Source organism: Meriones unguiculatus, chromosome 1, assembly GCF_030254825.1.
Source record: "Meriones unguiculatus strain TT.TT164.6M chromosome 1, Bangor_MerUng_6.1, whole genome shotgun sequence".
Lineage (NCBI taxonomy): Eukaryota > Metazoa > Chordata > Mammalia > Rodentia > Muridae > Meriones > Meriones unguiculatus.
This window is the reverse complement of record NC_083349.1, coordinates 40,020,126-40,040,523: the sequence shown is the minus strand read 5'-3', so window position 1 is coordinate 40,040,523 and position 20,398 is coordinate 40,020,126. Positions and strand designations below refer to the sequence as shown.

Here is a 20,398-nt window from a genome sequence, read left to right as displayed (position 1 = left end):
GGAGGAAGATGGGTGTTCACCTGTCACGTCAAAAGAAGCAGCAGCGTTTTAGTAGCATCCATCCTTATTTAAGCCTTCCATTGAGTTTACAAGATATACTCTATGCTCACACTGATGTGGCTGAAGAACTGGTATTGAGTTATAGTAAAGCAGAACATAAAATGTGGTATTTGATGAATGTCAATAAAGGAATGACCTGCCCTTGTTCTCCAGAGAATGGAAATGGGAAGTTAAACAACCTTTGTATTCCAAAATAGGGTCCCAAAACGTTTTTGTTTTTTTTTTGTAATTTTCATTAAAATTATTAGGAGGCTTGGAGGTAATAGTTAATCTATCTTCCAATACTGCTTTAATATTGCACTGAATAAATGAAGCAGGTTGTCAGTGGATGAATGCTCAACTAATAGCTCTCCTGATAATTGGCTTATTTTTCTTCAGGAAGGTTTCAGAAACCAATGGGGTAAAAATAATCTGAAAGTCATTTGCAGTCTGGGACAGACAGACAGTGGCCACAGAGTCACCAAGCATACAAATAGCCAAAATCTTGATCCCAGAGGATTATCATTAGGTGATAGCAGCAGGAGGCCAAGGACAAAGCTTTACACTCACACTTAAGGACTAGAAATAGGAAGGAGATAAAGGCATGAAAGAAGCAGAAGGAATGAGGCGTGTATTCAGGGAAGTGGGAAAGAGAAAGGTACAGAAGCCAAAGGGGTTCTGCCAATGAGAGGATTCAGCCAAGCTCATCTGGTACAGCACAGGGAGGATGTCCTACAGCTTGGCCACTAGGCTTCACCATCCATAGAGCACGGGTGCTCAGCAGCTGCATTTTCAGTGGGATACCAGGGACAGAAGCAGAACACATTGAATGGTATCTATTGCTGTTTGGTGAAAATTTCCCAGCAAAACCATTTGAATATTAGAAGAGAGATTCGGTTATTGTTTTGTTTTGTTTTCTTTTGACCTTGCCAAAAAAAAAAAAAAAAGATTCAGCAGAAAGAGTTCAAATCAAGAAGATGCGAGAGGACAACTTGGGACTAAGGGAATTTCAGGGACAGAAAATATTCTAGTTCCCAGTGGACAGCGGGAAGGGAACCCTGCGACACAGCCTCACAGTAGATAAATGTCTGTGGCATTTAGCTACCGGTACGGAGTGGTGCCTGTCAAGCACAGGTATTGCCATGATCTCTGATCTTCACAACAACAGAGTAATTTTACAGAAATTAAAATAAAGCCAATACAGCTAGTATTGCCAGGTGCAAGCCCTTCTGGCTTCTGTGGGTTCTGGACCACCTTCCCTAGTACACAGGATGGCACCTGTACACGTGCAGAGGTCGGCACCAGGAAAGGCAAGTTGGCAGACTTTGTGCCATGTTCGAGACCATGGAGAGCCTGTTTAAAAAAAAACACGGGGGGAGGCTACAAATCCCAATTTTGCCCGCAGTTTCTCAGTTACAGCTACTGTGTGTCGCATGAGTCACAAGCCCTTGGGAAGGAAGGAATCAGCAGAAGCAGGGAAATGAATTCGGTGTTTTTGGTTCTGTTTTTTTTTTTTTTTTTTTCACAACTGATTAGGGTTTGCTCTTAGGGTCATTTGGAGGATTCATTCTGAGGTGTCAGTGTAATCTTGGAGAAAAAAGAAAGAAAGAAAACTCCAGGGAATTTCACATCACCACCTGCCCTGCTTGGGCAGTTTTAAGGGATACTCCTGAACTTCAGCCTCATCTCACCTTCCTGCAAAAGCATTGACAGTACACTCAGCTCAGGGTGCTAGCAAGCTGGCTGTCCTAGCAGACACGGGTGAACCAGGGCTTAGCCTGCTCCTCCCAGAGCAGCCCTGCTGCTGTGAAGCAGTATGATCTATAACTTAGCAAGATGCTTAGAGAAATTTCCATGCCTTATTTGAAACCATTCTGCCTCACTGCCAAGGAGAGCTGAAGTGTTGTTTGGGGCTCTGCTTATGCTGAGATGCCTTTCATACGCAGCACTTCCCAAGAAGCCATCTCGGTGTTTTAGGACTGGGCCTGTCTGATTCACAATTACAATTCAGGAGCTTTTCTTTTCTTAAGCCTCTAGAGCCTGTGGTTCTCCCTCCCTCCCAATGCTGCAACCCTCTAATACAGTTCCTTATGTTGTGGTGACTCCCAACTATAAAAATTATTTTTGTTGCTACTTCATAACTGTTATTTTGCTACGGTTGTGAATCATGATGTAAGTATCTGTGTTTTCTGATGGCATTAGGTGACCCCTGTGAAAGGGTCATTTGACTTCCACAGGGGTTGTGCCTCACAGGTTGAAAGCCACTGCTCTACAGAATTCTATTCCTGTAACATTATAACACACACACACACACACACACACACACACACATTTTAAGGTCAAATTCCAGAAAATTTTCTTTTGCAAATGTGCTTTGATTCTGCAACAACAACCAAAAAAGCTTGAAGTATAAACTTTATTGATAGAAAGGCTTTGTGTTCTATTACAAACCCTTAAAGATTGGAGTGTTGGAAATCATATCCTTGTTCTGAAAATGTCCCCCCTTTTCACACATGTTAATAAGATATATTTGCTACACAGACAACATGAAAAACATGGATAAATCCTGAGTTCTGTAGGGCAGGACAGATTTTCATCTTGCTTGTCGACCTAAACTATAGTACCTGCCTTTAGCCTGTCCCGAATATTGAATAGCATGAGAGAAATGATGCCGAAGATGCAGCCGGAGAGGCACTGTACAGCAAAAAGTATGATTCACTCCGAGCTTGGGCTCATAAACTAGAACTTATCTACTTCATGAGCATGTGCTTTACAGAGTGTTGAACCTAGAAGAAAATTATGATAGCTTTAAAGCATAAATTCCATGTTCTTGACTATGATGATTAAAGAGCATGTCAATAATTATCAATGACACCTTAATTTCTGTCATGCTCAAATGGCCCTCTTGTCTGTCGAGTATGCTGTCGAGCTGCTTTTGAGAGAAGATGAGAATGACATATAAGAGAACTGGAAGAGCTGGAAGTGGGTGACTCTGAATGTTCCCTATTACTCCCGATATCTCCCCAGCTCCTTATCTTCCCACAGCTACTCACAATAAAATCTTATCAAAAGAGGAAAAGAGGGCAGACATAGTTTACATTTTTAATTAACCCCTCTTCATTTGTCACTTTGGTTTTCTGGATGCCATCTGTACTCTTATGAATATGTTCCTGTCATTAAATAAGTTTGGACACATTTTACGAGTCATCTTGTGCTGAGCATAATATTAGCCTGGTTACTGAAGAAAATTTAATAAAAAAGAACAGACAGTATTCTCCATCACTCTATCACAAGTGCAGCTATCTGCAGTTATGCCCAAGGCACCCTGAGTTTGAGACTCAGAGCCATTTAAAAACCTCCTCTTGGAGACATTTGCTCACTGAGAAAGGCTAGAGAGTGAGCAGGAGGAATCCAGAGGGTCAGTCTCCTTTTGGTCTCATCTATCAGCCACTGGTGTGTAACAGCACATTTGACATCAAGATGCACTAGGCTGCACGCAGAACAGGACACATTTTAGTTTTACCTTTACATCTCAGTTCTGAGTTTCCACAAACTCTAAAACCAAATGGGCATTTCCTGGGCACATAGACATTGGTGATGACAACCATCTTCTAAAGCACTTATTAAGGGCTTTATTATACGTTAGACACTACACTAAAGCTTCAGTTCACTGAGTCCTTGCAGTGACCCGATAAGGAAGATGCTCCTTACTAATGCTGGAGATGAGCAGCAGCATTATTTAACATCACCAGAGAACTGATAGGTCCTGGATTTTATCATAGACCTGTCTCTAAAAGATGAAGAGTCTCTGTGCTTGTTGAGAGTTGTAGAAATGAGGTATGCTGAAACAGGTCACAGAAACCCAAAGCAGAATATCTATTTTTTTATTATAAATTTCTGTTCCAATCTGAGGTCTGTGAAGAAATAACATTTTATTTTATTCACTTTTTTTTTTCAGTTCTGGGGATTGACTCCAGAACCCTGGAATATACTAGGCAAGTTTTCTAACTCTAACTCCCAGCCGAAGAAATAGAAATTTGAACATTTACATTCTCTCTGCACCCTGTGAAGGCAAACTTGTCCATGAGTTCTGGTGTAGCTTAGAGAACAATAGAAGAACCTTATTTCTTCTAGATTTTTCTGTGCATAGAGCCCCCAACAACAACTCAAGTCTAATTTGGGAAAATTTCATGCCAGTCTTTTCGTTTAGAAATAGCACAGGGGCCTGGGACAGCAGAAGAATTTTCTGCTTGGTTCCAAGTTAAATGAGATTAAGTTGAAACCCTGTGTGAGAATCTCCCACACATAGAGTCCCCATGACTGACTGTCTCGTGTTCCCTGGAAAAAGTCCAGAGTCACGTATGTTTTTGATAATCTTGACAGCCTTGTTTTGAAAATGAGTCAGGCATATTTTATGCAAAAAGGTAGAAATGTAATGTTTTCTTGCCTTAGGGAATGTGAGTAAGACACAGCCACACAAGCCTGAAGGACAACAAATTTTTTTAACCTTGGAATAAGGGCAGGGGCTGAATTAGTCTATCTTTCTGTCTTTGCACCCTCTCTCTTGTACTAAGCATGTCTTTTGATTCAGAGATGGACCCTGAATTTCTCTTTCATCCTTTCAGCCCACTATGGAACATATTCTTTATTAAGAAATTGGGAGTCATGCAGAATTAAACATTGACAATTTTTCCTCATGTGTCCTTTATATGAGTATATACTTTAGGAAGCAAAAGGATAATAAGGATTATGGTCTATTAAAATTAATGCCTCCAGTTTTTGTCTTTGTTTGTTTGTTTACTTTATTTCATTTCACTGCCTACCTGTAATGAGAGCGAAAATACTGGGTAGTAAGGGTTCTTGTCCTTTAAAAAGGCAACGTGTCGCAGAGATATGTGTGTAGCCATGTTTATTTCTGCTTATTAGTGATAGCCAGTAAACTCACTATCCAAGACACCCATCAGCAGATGAATTAACAAAGAAAATGCTGTGCAAACAGAGTGGAATGTTTTTTCAGATATAAATAAAAATGAAATGATGACACATGAACATGGACAGACCTGGAGATAATTATGTTAAATGAAACGAGCCATATTCAGAAGGACATTGGTAGAAATTAGATATGCTGATACTCTTGGCGGTGGTGTTTTTATAAAGCTTGTTTGGGTGATATGGGATCTTTTGTGCTTCCATATAACATTTTTTCAATGTGTGTGAGTGCTTTACCTGTACATACGTTTGCATGCCTAGTATCAGAAAACAACATTGGATCCCCCTGGAACTCGGGTTACAGATGGTATGAGCCACTGGATGGGTTCTGGACATTGAACACCAGTCCTCTGGAAGAGCAGCCAGTGCTCCAAACCACTGAGCCATTTCTCCAACACTCTGTGACTTTTAAGATGGGTTTTTTTTTTTTCTATTTATGTGAAGAATGACATTAGGAATTTGTTGGGATTGCAGTGAATCCACAGATTTCTTGTGGTAGTATAACCATTTGTTTCCATAATATTGGTTCTTCTAGTCTAGAAGCACGTGAGGTCCGTGCACCAGCCTCCTGATGTCACACAGCCAGAAGCGGCAGAGCCAGGCCAAGGAGGGTTTTGGTACCTCTCCTGCCTCATCAGTTCAAAAGCACCATCATTATTTTTATCCTCTCTTAAAACACTTGTAAATCTATCAAAGGACAAAATTATAATTCAGTTTAAACATTTCTTGGTTTTATTTTGCAATCCTAGAATGCAGCAACACTTCATTCCATTAAATAGAATAAGTGTCCCATGGGATGAGCAGAAGGAAGAGGTTTTATAGACAGAATAAAAAACAAACAACAAAGCAACCAGAGCTAAAGGTTTAAAAAAAAATAGTGGATTTGGTCTTTCAGAGTTACTGCCCTGGTAATGGGGGACAAGAGAGAGAAAACAACAGACAAACTGACCAGTTAGCATCAGGTTTAGTTTTTGTAAGACTACATCAGGGAACTTGGGTCTACTGAGATGGCTCAGTAGTTAAGAGCACTGGCTGCTCTTCCAGAGAATGAATGCTTTATCACCAGCACACACATGGTGGCTTACAGCTATCTGTGATTTTAGTTGCAGGGGATCCAACTCTTTCTTCTGGTATCTGAAAGCACCTGCCATTCACATGACACACACATGCGCACGCACACGCACACTAATTTTTTTAATCAGAAAAATTATTGTGCTGATGGAAACTGATCTAGTTTAGCCATGTTGTTGTTATCTCTCAATCCTGATTTAAAAAAAAAAAAAAAAAAAAAAAAAAAGGAGAAGAAGAAGGTCAGATGACATCCTAATTTGGGTTTAGTGACATGGAACATGAGTGACTCCATTTTGAGTTCTAGCCTGAACTGCTGGATTCTAGTTCAAGAGCCTAGTCCAAAACCACGACCTCTTGTAGTTTTTGCTCAACAAGTCTTATTTAAGGACACAGCTTTTTCCTTTTATGAGGCTGAGATTCTAGAAGTCATCGTCCAGATTGCTTCTTTCTCTGCTCTTGGGTGTGATGTTTAAAGTGTTATCAAGAAAATTTCAATACTCAAAATCAATAACGCTTTAACATGCTAATTTAAAAACTCAAATTTGATGCAAAACCAGGTAGACAGGGAGTCAAAGTTTTAAATGAACACAGATTCTAACATAACACGTGCTGCACTCTTTTGCCTCCTCCTTTCTCTCACCCTGTGAGGAGGATTTACAACGAGGTGAATGAATGGATATGAAATCAGTGTTTGGCTCATGTGAGCGAAATGCAGGGTTAATGAGCTAGTGACATGTACTTAGAACTGAACTCACTGATGAGTCCTATGGATGGATTTGTTTCTGCTGTCAGTCTGTCTGTGGCTGTTGACTCAGCTGTAATAGTCATGTGGAAGCCTAGAAGTGTGGGCAGCAGCCAGCTTTCCTACTGCCCTGTGCTACACACAAGGGCTTTTCTTAGCAGCTGCTTAATAAGGAAACGCTTGCCTTTCGATGTTTCTACTCTGAAGCTCCTGAGGTTGCTTTTTTCCCGTTGTCATTTTCTTTTTCTTCCTTTTCATGTTTTTGGAATTTTTTCCCCCTAAGAAATTATATAACAGCTATTCTTTGGTGTTTTCAGGGAGTTTTGTTCTAGGTCTGCAGAGGACACCACAGTCTAGTGACAAACTATTTGCATGTAGCCTCTGCACATAAGGCTGGGTGCATTAAGTCATGCCTCACTGAGTCACAGCACTTAACTCCATGTGAGCTCTACAGACCAGCTGTTGCACTGTATTGTTTAGGGAAGGATGACAAAGAACAGGTTGGGATATGGCCAGCCCAGTCACAGTTTGTTTCCTGTGTGTATTTACAACCCACAGACAGTTGGATCTGCAGATTAGGAGCCAGCAGATAGGAAGATTGGCCACAGTTGTTTAGAAACGGAGGATGATGCCATACAGAAATACATATGTACATCTTCATAGACTATGACTTCCTATCATATGCACCCCTCCACCAGGGGCAGTGTGTGTGCGCTTAGTAAAATTTGGTTGTTAATTGATTGTTGGAGATAGAAGGTAGAGAGATATGGTTTAATTTTTAGACTTAAATTAAATCCAAAGTCACCATTATGTTTTACAGTCAATGTTTTATGGGCCTTTCGCTTTGTAGACAAACAGAAGGACAGCAGGCCTAATTCGCTTTCATTTAAGTTAAGCCCACTTTAGCGTGCTGCTCTCATTGTTAGTGTTCGGTACAGGAAAGACTTAGACAAATGTGGGAATGTAGTTTTAGTGTTGTTCACAGTTATATGTCATAAAACGAAAAATCCAGGGACCAAGTGTGTGCTAGGCAGCTTTTTTTCTCATCATAAGCTAAGTTCCAGAATAGATCACTGTTTTCTCCACGAAGCTTCAGTCTTCCTCCAAAGACATGTCACCTCTAGCTCATCCTGAAGAAAGCTATAGAAAACAAGCTCCAGGCCTCCGAGCTGTCACACTGAGAAGATCCCACAAAGTAAGGGACACTGAGTCTCTGGTTCTGAAACAGCAAGGGAGGAGCACAAACATCTGTCTGCTTCTCCATGGCTGTGTCATCACATCTAGGGTACAAGTGCTAACCCTTTAGAAATAGACTGTTGAAAAGAAAATAATATTATCCTGTCTAGGGATCTAGGTCAGTAGTAGAGTTCTTTCCTGGAGTGTATATGACCCTGCGTTCAATTCCTAGCTTAGCCAGAAGGAAAAAAAAAACTGAGTCAGGATCTCACTATGTAGAGATCCAGCTGGCCTGGATATCACTATGTAGACCAGTCTGGCTTCAAACTCACAGAAATCCACCAGGTTCTGCTCTCCATAAACTGGGATTAAAGGGGTCATTTTTCACCAGAATGCCTATTTACCTACGGAGGAAATTAATTAAAAAATTAGCTGTTTTCAGCATGACCAGATCACTCCTTCACTCAGTGAATATCCACAGCATCTCTCTGTTCCTAGCCCTGGGGATTCAACATTGAAGAAAAGAGGCAAATAGAACAAGCGTCCTGGTGGGAGGCAGTTCCAGGTAAACAAATAAGCAGGTAATATGATGAGGGAGCGCAGGTGAAGTGTGCTTTGTTTTAAAACCATTCCCTGGATCCTTTCTAGATCAAAAAGCAAAACGAAAAGTGAAAAAATAAAGTCTTTCTGGTCAGCTAAGAAAGAAGGATAGATGGATAGACAGGGAAAACTTACAAACCGTATGGAGTTAAAGAAGGACTTAAAATGTAGCCTTGGGATTAAGAGAGCCTACAACATCACTTACACAGCATATATAGGAAGCAAGGAAAACAGAATGATTTCTAAGCCACTGGTATGCTGACACACGCCTGCAATCCCAACACTTGGAAGGCAGAAACGGAGATCACCCCAAGTTCCAGGCCACTCTGGGTAACATAGTGATTCCGGGGCAATCAGGGACAAGCTGCAAGATCTTGTCTCAAAAAAATATATATTTCTAGGTGATTTTTACAACTGAGTAAATGACAGTGTCATTAATGGAGAGAGATAACAATGGGGAAGATAGCTGGGGAAAGGCCAAAATAGGAACCAGAAACTTCAATAGTTGTAGAGTAGATGTGTGCCATTTGAGTCCCTCGATAAAGATTTAAATGCAAATAACCAGAACGCTGTGCATATGGGCTTCTGAAGTTCAAGAAGCAAAAAAGACATAAATTTGGGGATTATCAGCAGACAAACAGTGTTAGCTACCCCAGGCTGGATGTGATGAGCTAGAAAAAAATGGTGCAGACAGAAAAGAAAGAGGACCAATATTCAGAATATGGATGAAGAGGAGATGCCAGCTAGGATGGTTAAGAACGATGGGCCTGGTAGGGAGAAGGCCATTTGAGTGAAAACAGATTGACTTCAGAGAAAGAGGAGAGAGTATTTCCAGTGAGAGGGCTGAAGGGATTTAAGATAAGCTCAGAGAAACCAGGCGGATGGGGCAGCCCGGAGAGAATTAGGATGAGAACACAGAAAAGCTATGGAAACGGGAAGCACAGAGACTGTGCTCTTTAGTGGAAGGAAGTACAGCTTTGAGTAGCTGACTTTTAACAGAGCCATGTTTCACAACCCATCCATGAGGTCACTTGTGAATTTTTCTCTGTTGGACACAGAGAGGTCCATTTCCTAAATTTTTGATCAGTTAGAAATGCTGTCATTCCCTGAAATGAAATTACTGAGGTATTTGGTGTCTTTTGCTTTTTCTAAAGCCATGCCGAGTCCAGATTCATTTGTACCTATTGCTTTCGATGTGCTGAGAATCGTGGGACAGTCAGACCACCTGATGATCATGTATACAGACAGTCTCTACACTCTGTTTATAAGGAAAGAAAATCCTGGAGATGCAGAGGCTTTTCTATTTGTTTCCTTTGCTTGGGGTTGAACCCAGGGATTAGTATGTACCAGGTACATGCTTACACCCATTTTCTAGACAAGTAGAATTGTAAGAGCAGACTAGAACTGAGGAATGATCAGGTTACATCAGGTATTCAAGTTTCATGGTCCATAGAACTTTACACCAAGTGAATAAGCTTAAAGAGCTGTCTTTTTAGTAAAGGCATTCTATCTCTCAAGTATTGAAAGATAGAATCAAGTCTATCAATTGGTTAATTGTTTAAGATAAAGAACTTGCTATGGATGAAGAGCAAAGACAAATGACTAAACAGACAAAAATATTTTTTCCTTCCCATCAGAAATCATTTCTGTTCATCCTCTTGTCTGCTTTTAGTGACATGGATAGAATTTACTCAAATGTTAAATTTCACCATTTTAGGTGAAATGGTAGAAGGCTCTAGTTATAAGCTCACATAAGGACCAAGGACACAAACCTTAGCCAAAAGGACTCAAGGCTGGATATGCTTATTTCAGTACTTTTGTTCACATTTCACACCGAGTCTGTTTACCTGACTCACAGTACATGTGCCTTGTGACTCACAGAAAATCCAGACTTAAACTCTCCTATAATCCTGAAATGAGACACAGTTGAGAACAGATGAGTATGCGGAGAACAAATGGTTGAAGTCGGTGCGGTAGGAAACCACGGGACTGAAAAGGATTACAGATCTTGTGAATCACTTTTCTTTGTGTCTAATAGGCACTTACCATCTTAATCAGATCAACTGTGATCGCAAGAAACCCTCAGGATTGGGCCCATTAAACTTACCTCACATAAGGAGAAGGTGAGAGACATTAGATGCTCAGATGAGAATCTGTCTCCTTCCATCTGTGTCCCCATCGCAGCCCTTTGTAATGTGCCCCAGCTGTATGTGGTCTCTGGGGGTGTCAGGTTAGAGAGGGTAGAAGATTAACTCATTTGAGGGCTCAGCTCTGCAGCTATGGAAAAGCCATCACCATAATGGGGTGAGACATTTCAGTGATTCAGCTGTTTTATGGCCATCCACACTCTTAAAAGTAACCCAATGAACTCATGGTTCACCAAGGTAGACATGAGTGGAGTCGGTCCTTTAATCAATATTAGTATCCCTTTCTGAGGTAAACAGATGTTTGTTTATATCCCCCCTGGGGAAGTTTGTGTGATGGCAGGTCATACTCAATGCCTCAGTGCCACCAGGACAAATGCAAAAACTTAGAAATTCTCTCAGAAGTATCTGGGTCCCGATGCTAGCTGCAGTTAGGGTGAGAGATCTTTGGTGCTCAAAACTCCTGGGTTAATTTGGTTGAGAGGTATTGATGGGTGGCAGCCCCAGACCCTTTCCTCTGCTTTATTTCTCTGACTTTTCATCTATAAAATGATGAAAAGTGTCAAAACTGAGTGGGCTTTTGTATAGATACACTGAGAGATTATTTCTCCAGTGTTCTCCTGGCTCTCTTTTCTATTCAAATGACTTTTTTTTTCTTCTCTAACTTTCCCATAGATGAAGAACACCTTAAAAACTAGGTTCAGATTCTTTTTATCTTTGTAGTATTTTACTCAATACTGAACACAAAGTACAAACTTGAGAAATAGTTGCTGTATAAAATGATTTTTAGAAATAAAAGGGTGTTCTAAAATGTTATGTTTCAGGACTAATTATTTAGAAAGCTACTTTTGAAAGGTTACTTTGTCACTACTATCTTTTAAAAGTGAAAATGAGAAATTTACAATGCTATGATTATCTCCTTCTGTAGCCTACTTTTTACTAGGCACTTTCTTTTAAATGATTTCTAGTCTGTCCAACAGATCTGTATTTAGGTATTGATACTGTTTTTTTTCTTTTTGTTAAGATTCATCTTATTTGTATGGTGTGTGTGTGTGTGTGTGTGTGTGTGTGTGTGTCTTTGCATGTCTGCCTGTCTGTGGAATTTTGTTCACAACAGTAAAGGTACCTGAGAAGACCAATGAGGACACTGGATCTCCTGGAGTTGGAATTACATCTAGAGCCACCTGGTAGGGTGCTAGGAACTAAATCCTAGCCCTCTGCAAGAGCAGCCAAAGCTCTTTACTGCTGAGCTGTTTTTAAGATAAGAAAACCGAGGCTCAAGTAAGCTGCCTGAAATACAGGTTTTCAAATCTGAGATTTGTACCCCAATAACTTTCATTCCAAAATCTATGCTCCATGTAACATGCAATGGCTAAATGGAAACCAACAAAAGTAATAGGATTTCACTAAAATAGGTTTTTATTGTTTTTTGCTGAGCTACATAGGAATAAGCATTGTTCATCTTAAACATAAAGTGTTTTGAGTACAAATAAAATGTACTTCTCACATCATTGTTGATATTAAAAACTGTTGGTAAAAAACAAAATGACTATACATAGGACATTTTTAAAAGTAACTTAATGTTATAGTCATTAAATAAAAAGTCTCCTTTCTCCCCTACCCCATCCTGTAAGTAACCACCATAACCAATTTCTTCTGTGTGTTCTGAAGCTGTGTTTAAATTTATAAGGAAAAGATAGTGTGTGTGTCTGTGTGTGTCTGTGTGTGTGTGTGTGCATGCATGTATCTGATGTGATGTGTCTTTGTCTGTCTATTCATCTCAGGAGTCTTCAACTTCCTCAGTAACAAACATTTCATTACATAACTCCTCTAAATTAAAGAAACATAAACTGTTTATCCTGGAGTGGGGGGCTCCAAAGGCCCCTTCTGGGCAGATCCCCTCAGGTAGAAATGACTTGTACAAGGTCCCACAGTCACTAGGAGAAGGCCTCTATCCAGGAAGAAACTCAGTCTGGCATTTCACGGATACAACCCATGTTGTAACAACAAAACAAAAGGCAAACAAATACTCAGCAGCTGTAACAGAACTGAAAACAGCTCATTAAGAGCTTAATTGTATGAGAATTAATACTGAGGCAAATGACCAACCATGTTTCCATCTGTCTATGTGAAATATAATGAGGATAAAGTAAGAAAGCCTCTGTCAAATCACTGAGGAGACATACCTGAGAAACGAGTAACAGTGAATACAGGCTGCTCATGCAAAGCCTGAGTACGCCAGCTTTCCAAACCTCGTCTGACATAAGATACTATAGTTGCAAATGCATTTGTATCCCTGAAAATGAGTGTCACAGTGAGCATTCTAGTACATCAGCTTTGCTCTCATCAACGGCTTTCCTGTTTTTGCTGTGCCCGATGTCTGGGACTGAGAGCAAATGCCTTTCAGCCCAAGAATCCTAATGTTTGTGCGAAAGATAAAGACTTGCGGTGACCACTAATCTACCCATATATAAATATGGTGACCACTAACCCATCCATAGGTAAATATGGTGACCACTAACCTTCCATAGGTAAATATCTGAGACTTAGAGCTTTCTTAGAATCGGCTTTAAACCATTGAACTTTCAAAAGCTGGTAGTTCCAAAAAGCACGTTTCTCTTCCAGCCTTTGAAAATCCTAACTGGGAAAGCAATTCAATCTTTATCAAAGAGAATGAACTGAGCTTTATCCAAGCAGGAATTGGAGCCTTTCCTGGTTCAGGTTTAGAGGTCCCTCAGATTTAGACTAGGTCAGAAACTGTGCAGAGCTAGCCTGTCCCATTTTGTGATAAAGCATACATTATTCGCTCAACCCAATGCTGGCTGGGGCTCTCACACACAGTGGAGAGTGCAGCACCTTTACCAGACACATGTCCCAGCTTTGTGGGCTGTTTTTGCAGGATCTTCCAGGGCTCGGGACTCTGACAGTGCTGAGTCAAGAAAGCTCCTCCTTGCATTTCCTCACATCTTGTTTCTATGTACTTTCAGAGATTTTTTTAAATTTTATTTTATATGCAATGGCATTTTGTCTGCATGTCTGTGTGAGTGAGAGATGTTCTGAAACCGGAGTTACAGTTATGGGCTGCCATGTGGCTGCTGGGACTTGAACCACATCCTCTTGAAGAGCAGTCTGTGCTCTTAACCACTGAGCCATCTTTCCAACCCACACTTTCAGACATTTTAGTGGAAGTCAAACAGTTGTGTTTTCACAATCAAATCCATGAAAAATTTCATAGGAATTGAGTGTATAACAGTGAACCAGACAAAATGCTACACTCAAGGAATTTACAGCCTAATGTAGGGGAGCTGAGAATAAACAAATGTGAGTGTATAGGTTGAGTATTCTTTCTCCAGAATGCATAGTGTAGTAGCTAATGCTTGTTGTCAGCTTGACTGAGTCTGGACTCACCCGGGAGACGGGCTGCTAGGTGTGTCCATGCAGATTGTCTTGACTCCATTAATTGATGTGAGAAGACTTGTCTTAATTGTAGGTGGTCCATTTCTTTGGGCAACGGATTCTTGGCTGCATAAGTGGAAGGAGGGAGATTTGGTCGCTAGCTTGAAGCATCATTCTCAGTTCTGGTTTATGGATGTGACATGATCAGCTGCTTCAAGCCCTTGCTGCTTTGCTTTCCCCACCGTGATGGCCTGTGCCTTGACCTAGAATAAACTCTCTCTCCTTGAAGTTGCTTCTGTCAGATTGTTTTGTCACAACAGGAATAGAAACTAAGACATTTGGGAAAAGAAATGTTTCGTCTTTGGGATTTTAAAGTATTTGCATATATACATAACGAGAAAGCTGGAAGATAGGACCAAAGACTAAAGACAAAATTCATTTATGTTGCATGATAAGTCTTATACATATAGGCTAAGGGCAATGGCATGTAATGTCTTTAGCACACCTATGACTATTTTTAAAGAGTATTTCTTACTGTCCAGCCAGTCCTTGAAATCATGGACACATGTGATGCTCTTGCCTCTGCCTCTTGAGTAGCTGAGACTATAGGCATGTATCTCCATGCCTGACCCACAACTATGACTTGCCCTGAGGTCAGATATGGAATTTCCAAGCTGTGGCAGCATGCAAATACTCAGAAGTTTTGAATTTGGGAACATATTGTGTTTCAGACTAGGGATCTTCAGTCTGCATAAAGGTATCATCTTTATGGAAAAAGAGAAGAGTCACAGTATGATACTAGGTAAAGAAGTAGAGAGGGGAATCTTTGAAGGCCACAGTCACAGTTAAGCAGAGACTCTCTGAAATAAGAGAAGCTGTGTTTCTCTCTCTGGGGTCCAACTGCTACAGGCAGAATGTGGAAGAAACTCAGAATCCTTGAGATAAAGTATGCTTCAGGTGTGTGAAGACACATCTGAAAGATCATAAGAGAAAACTAGCAAGAGGCAGCCAGCTCACAGCATTTACACACTAGCAGGGTAATTTTGAGCAGACAGAAGACATGGCCTGATTCTCTTTGAAAGAATATGGTGGCTAGTAATGAGGAGTATACTGAAAGTAAGTCAGGATACAATAGTACAAGAGGTCATGGTTGCTTAGCAAGAACTGGTTACATAGTCTTTGTCTTTGATAAGTTCTTCACTGCTCAAGAGCATCTGGTTTCCCTCATCAGACCAGGCAGTTCACAGGGAGCTTTCCTCTAAGCCACGTGTCATTGTCTAAATTGTTGGTTGGTGTGGAAAGTCAACACTAGCAATGGCTCAGGGTAACGGAAGGCAATAGTCTTCTTATTGAGGATATATTTGAAAGAAAAAAAAAGTTTGCTAATAAGGTTCTTAAAATTAATAACTCAAATAATTATGCTGTCAAGGTCCCTAGATGCAGACCCTAGAAGGATTACTGGCCAGAAAAATTAGAGGATCATTCTGGAGAGTGCATCCCCAAGAAATGATGTCTGGAGGAGGAAAAAGGACTGGATAAGGGAGACACTGGGCTAAGATGTGACCTTGATGAAGGCTAAAGCCTACTTCATAGACATTGTGGCACTGATAGGGCCCTTTATTTTGTTTCAAATTGGGACAAGGGAAACCCCTTAATTTCATACTCAGGAAAAGCAGAAGCATGAGATCTCAGACATGCCAGCCCCCTCCACCAAAGACAGTCTCCATCAAACTATCCAGCTGGGTGCTGGCTTCCAGCAACCATCAGAGCATCTGGCAGAGAAGGGGAGAGCCTCCCATTCTGAAGGGCATGTGGTCTTACAGCATTCCATGTCCCAAAATATACTCCATGTCCCTGTTTGTGGCATACATAGTCACATTATTTTTTTCCTGCTTATCCAGATATAGTCTAAGTTAGTTGTCAGTGAGACCAAATATAGTCTCCTTACCAGTTCACACGAATAACAAAAATATCCATAGTCCCACCCTCAATAAGCTTTCAGTGTTCGTGAGCAAAAACTCTACACACAGCAAAAACAGTATTAGACTGACTTGGCATGGACCTTCCAGTCTGTCATGGCTTACTACAGTCTTTACATGAGTTTTGCACATGACACTGAGTCTTGCATTTGCTGACCATTAGTGGAAAAGTAAAGTGGGAGATGTAGTTCTTTAAGATAAATTAGGAAAATCACTTCAGACTTCCACCGTTTGACCGTAGGCCCACAGTATGGTGTTGCCATGGTTACAGTTCCTCATTGCAAGGCTAGGTCAGAGAATTAGATTGGAAGCAGCAAGCATGTGTGTTCCATCCAGGTCTACCTGTGCTGAGTGGGATGCTAGTATACATGGCACTTATCGTGTCTAGGTCTAGGTTCTGGTGTCTGTAAATTGAGGTGTCTGTGAACCCCATGAAAAACATTGCATGCTGTATGGCTCCACTGAACCGACAGGAGCAAATGCAGGATAGAAACTGTAAAGCACATTGCTATTTAAGGATGCTTTAAGACTTAAAGAGAGAATCCAGAGCCGAGTTAAGCTTGATAGTTTTGACACCTTAAAAGTATGAACGACTCTAAAAGTAAGGAAAATATTTATTTTACTTAAGTTGTGAATTAGGCAAAGGCTATTTTGGTGATTGTTCTGTATACAGACACTACTTCGAAGGCAGGATAACAACTGAAGATCTAGGGCAGCCCGTACTTACAGACTGTAGCCTGTAATTGGCATCAAGTGACACAGCTTCTGTTGAACATCTTTTCCATAGGGCTAGGGAGCATTGGTTGGGCAGTATTATGTGACAATGGAGGCAGAGTGCTTCCCTCCAAAGATAAAACATCAGGACACTACAGGAGGCAGAATCCCTGGACCAACTGTGATTCTCTTACCAGGAAAAGACTAGGGCCCTCCACGTTCCAAAGAATGAAAGACTTTTGTTGGAAGAGGGAGTGCAGCAGAAAGATATTTTAATGAGACAGAATTGGCATTGCATACAAATGAGTAGGACTCTGAATCTTTAGTAAACAAGCCAATGAAAGGTAGAAGCAGAGATGGATACAAAATACATTTCACTGGAATGGTTCACTGTGACTGGAGCAAAGGCTAACGATGGAAGAGTTATCATAGCTAATATTAAGCACGGATCTAACAGCAATAAAAGTATTTCTTCAGAGAATTACTGAATTCTTCATAGCATCCAGGTCTTTGTTGCATGGACAAGCAATGTGGGGCACAGAGACATTGAGTAAGTTACCCATCTAGCTGGCAAGTGGCTGAGATGAAAGCTAAAACAAATGTCATTCAAGACTCTAAACCACAGTGCTGTGCTGTGCCTCCAAGACCTGAGAGCAGAAAAGCTGAGGTGAATCTTCTCTTTTGAACTTACTATGGAGGTGATAGGGAAAAAGTGAAAGTGTGTCCTTAATTCATTGGAGACCTGAGTTCCTAAAAATTGATGTGTGACTAGTAGTGGGACAATAGTTATTTCAGGAAGTATATTTTAGAGTTATGTGTTTAGTTTAACATGTATTAGTAAAACTGTATTTAGTAAATCAAAACCTGGATCTGCTAGAAATGGTTGCTTAGAATGCGACTGTATTTTTAAAGTATGTCAATTAAGGACTTCATTAAAGTTGTTTATGAAAGAAAAAGTAAATAGTAATACAGCTGGTTCTTAATGTGGTAAGCCATGGAGTCAGAGTCATGGAAACCCCAAAGGAGGCATTGACTCCCCGTAGAGCAGTTCAGCCATGATGGACCCATGGAAACACAGTGAGGTCCTAGAACCATGACAGGGTCAGAATCCTAACTGAGCCATGCAACCCTGACAGCCTGCTGAACCCATAATGGCATCAGAGTCTTGGAACCCTGGTGTGGGCAGAGCATCATGTTGAAGCCATGAAACTGAAATGGGCCTGTGGAATCCCCATGGAGCCATGACAAAAGTAAGCACCCATGGTGGTGCCATAAGAGATAACAGCCACATCGTAGGTGACCTTACTTAAAGCAGAAAGGGAAAGGTAAACAAACAAACAAAAACAACCAAAGTTCTCCTTTCATTCAACTGTTGCAACTTTCCCCTAGAGTACTGCTCATTGGTTGAGTCCTGCCTCCAGAATGCAGCCCCGCAATACAGAGCAGGAAAGAGGAAAAAGAAAAAAAAAATAGCACTGGGCTCCAGCACTAATCTCCTTGGGAAGTAATTACGGGGAGCCAATTGAGTAAGGATGTAGAAAGCAAAGTGCATCTAGAGGTTTATGCAAAGAGTGAGGATAGGCTTTCCTGTTGCCTGAGGAGCAGGCCCTGCAGGGAGAATTGTGAATGAAACCAGAAGAAGCTGAACTGAAGCTGAATCGGTGAACAACAGCTCCAGATTATCTCCAGGCTGTTCCATCTCAGGAGTGCATAGGCTCCCTCCCATGCCATTTCATTTCCACCCATAGCAGGAGATTTTATCCTCTGGTTCCTGTTTTTTTTTTTTTTTCCACTTGTAGTTATTGTTTTGCAGGTCCATAAAAAGTTAAAGAGACAAATATTAACAGTGATTACATTTCTGACAACTTCGGGTGTTTTTACTGTTTTTCCAATTGTAGCACAACCCATGTGGCCACGACCCCCTTATGTTTTCTCTGACATCCTCGTGGCTGGGATTCATCCATCCTTACAACGTTCCATAGACAATAGGGTCAGCAGTGAAGTGTGACTGTACAGTCTCCTATCATCTGGTATTTATTTCCAAGAGGGTACTTGACGAGTCCTTAAAAGGAAAAACTACCTTTATCCGAGTATGATGGCTGATGGCTATAATCTCAACCTCAAGAACCTGAGCAAGAAGACTTCTGGGAGTTTGAGACCTTCCTGGACTATATAGAGAGTTCTAGGCCAGCCTAAGCTATAGCCTCTCTCAAGCAAGAGCAACAACAACAAAACACAACCCTATTTTATTCCTTAGTGGATAGTACGGGATTAAAACACTCCAAAGTGTTGTTTTTAAGGAAGAAAACTGCAAATGTCTTCAACCCCTAAAATGTAAAAAAGAAAAAGAAAAAGATGATCCTGAATATTTAGCATTGGCCTTGAACCACCGTGGTGTACCTGGAAAGACAATTAGTGCTCTGGTTTCTGGAACCTCATGACCTTGAGGAGTTCCAGGGAAATTTAGGAACAAATTTCAACCAGAAACATTTGTTCTTTCTGTTGCACTCCCTTTGGGTCCTAGGACACCACTTTCGTGTCAGCATGATCTTGGCTAAACAAGAATTTATCCTTCTTGGCATATTTCTCCACTCAGAGTCACCGCCTTAATTGCCTTTTTGCAACCCTGCCCAATTGCTCTGACATCTCTGTCTCAGTGAGAGATGATTGCAAAAGTCACAGGCAGGACTTTGGAAATTGTGCGGGGTGGGTGCGTGAGGACTGGTTTTCAGGGCACATTTTCATTATGTATTATTAACACCTAGCACCCAACATGAGAGATTATCAATAGCTAAATCCTTCCCTGGCCAGTGACACCTGGATTTACGGCATTTCCTGAAAAATATGCAGATAAAATGGGCTTAGGCCTGGCTGCTCTGTGGAAGGAGAAATAGCAGGGCTGAAGCTCATACTCTGGAGGAAAGGGCCTGGACTTTAACCACCTAGACCAGATTAAAATAAAATAAAACAAACCAAAACCTAATCCCTCACAGGATTATAGACTTTGGTATGTTTAATACTCAATAATTGCAACCCAGGTATTACTTATTTGAGAAATGACATTATTATTGGAGGTAAACCTTTTTTTTTTGAGATTATAATATAATTGCATCATTTCTCCCTTCCCTTTCCTCTTTCCAGATCTTCACATATGCCCTTCCTTATTCGTTATCAAATTCATAGTCTCTTCTTTCATTATTTGTAATTACATGCATATATGTATTCACATATATATTTCTAAATACAAACTACTCAAGTCTGTATAAGGTTACTTGTATGTGTGTTTTCAGGGCTGACCATTTGGTATGAGATAACCAATTCATATACACTTCCCTGGAATAGACTACTTTCAGCATTCTTTAGTTACCTGTAATTCTTTGTGTAAAGTTGTAGAGTTGAGGCCTTCTGGTCTTCCCCATTCCTCCCCCTATTCACTTTGGCTTGTCTGTCATTATCATCCTTGTTCAGCTCATGTTTTGGCAGTCTTGTTGGTGAAACTTTTTGGTTTTCTGACATTTCCAGGGAACACAGTTTTACAGCAAATTCTC

At 40.8% G+C, this 20,398-nt stretch overlaps 1 protein-coding gene across 1 annotated transcript in view; it reads left to right on the top strand.

The window, feature by feature from the left end:
• Mamdc2 (MAM domain containing 2) overlaps positions 1 to 20,398 on the top strand; it is a 153,332-nt gene that overhangs the window by 11,400 nt on the left and 121,534 nt on the right. The gene's annotated exons all lie outside the window — the stretch shown is intronic.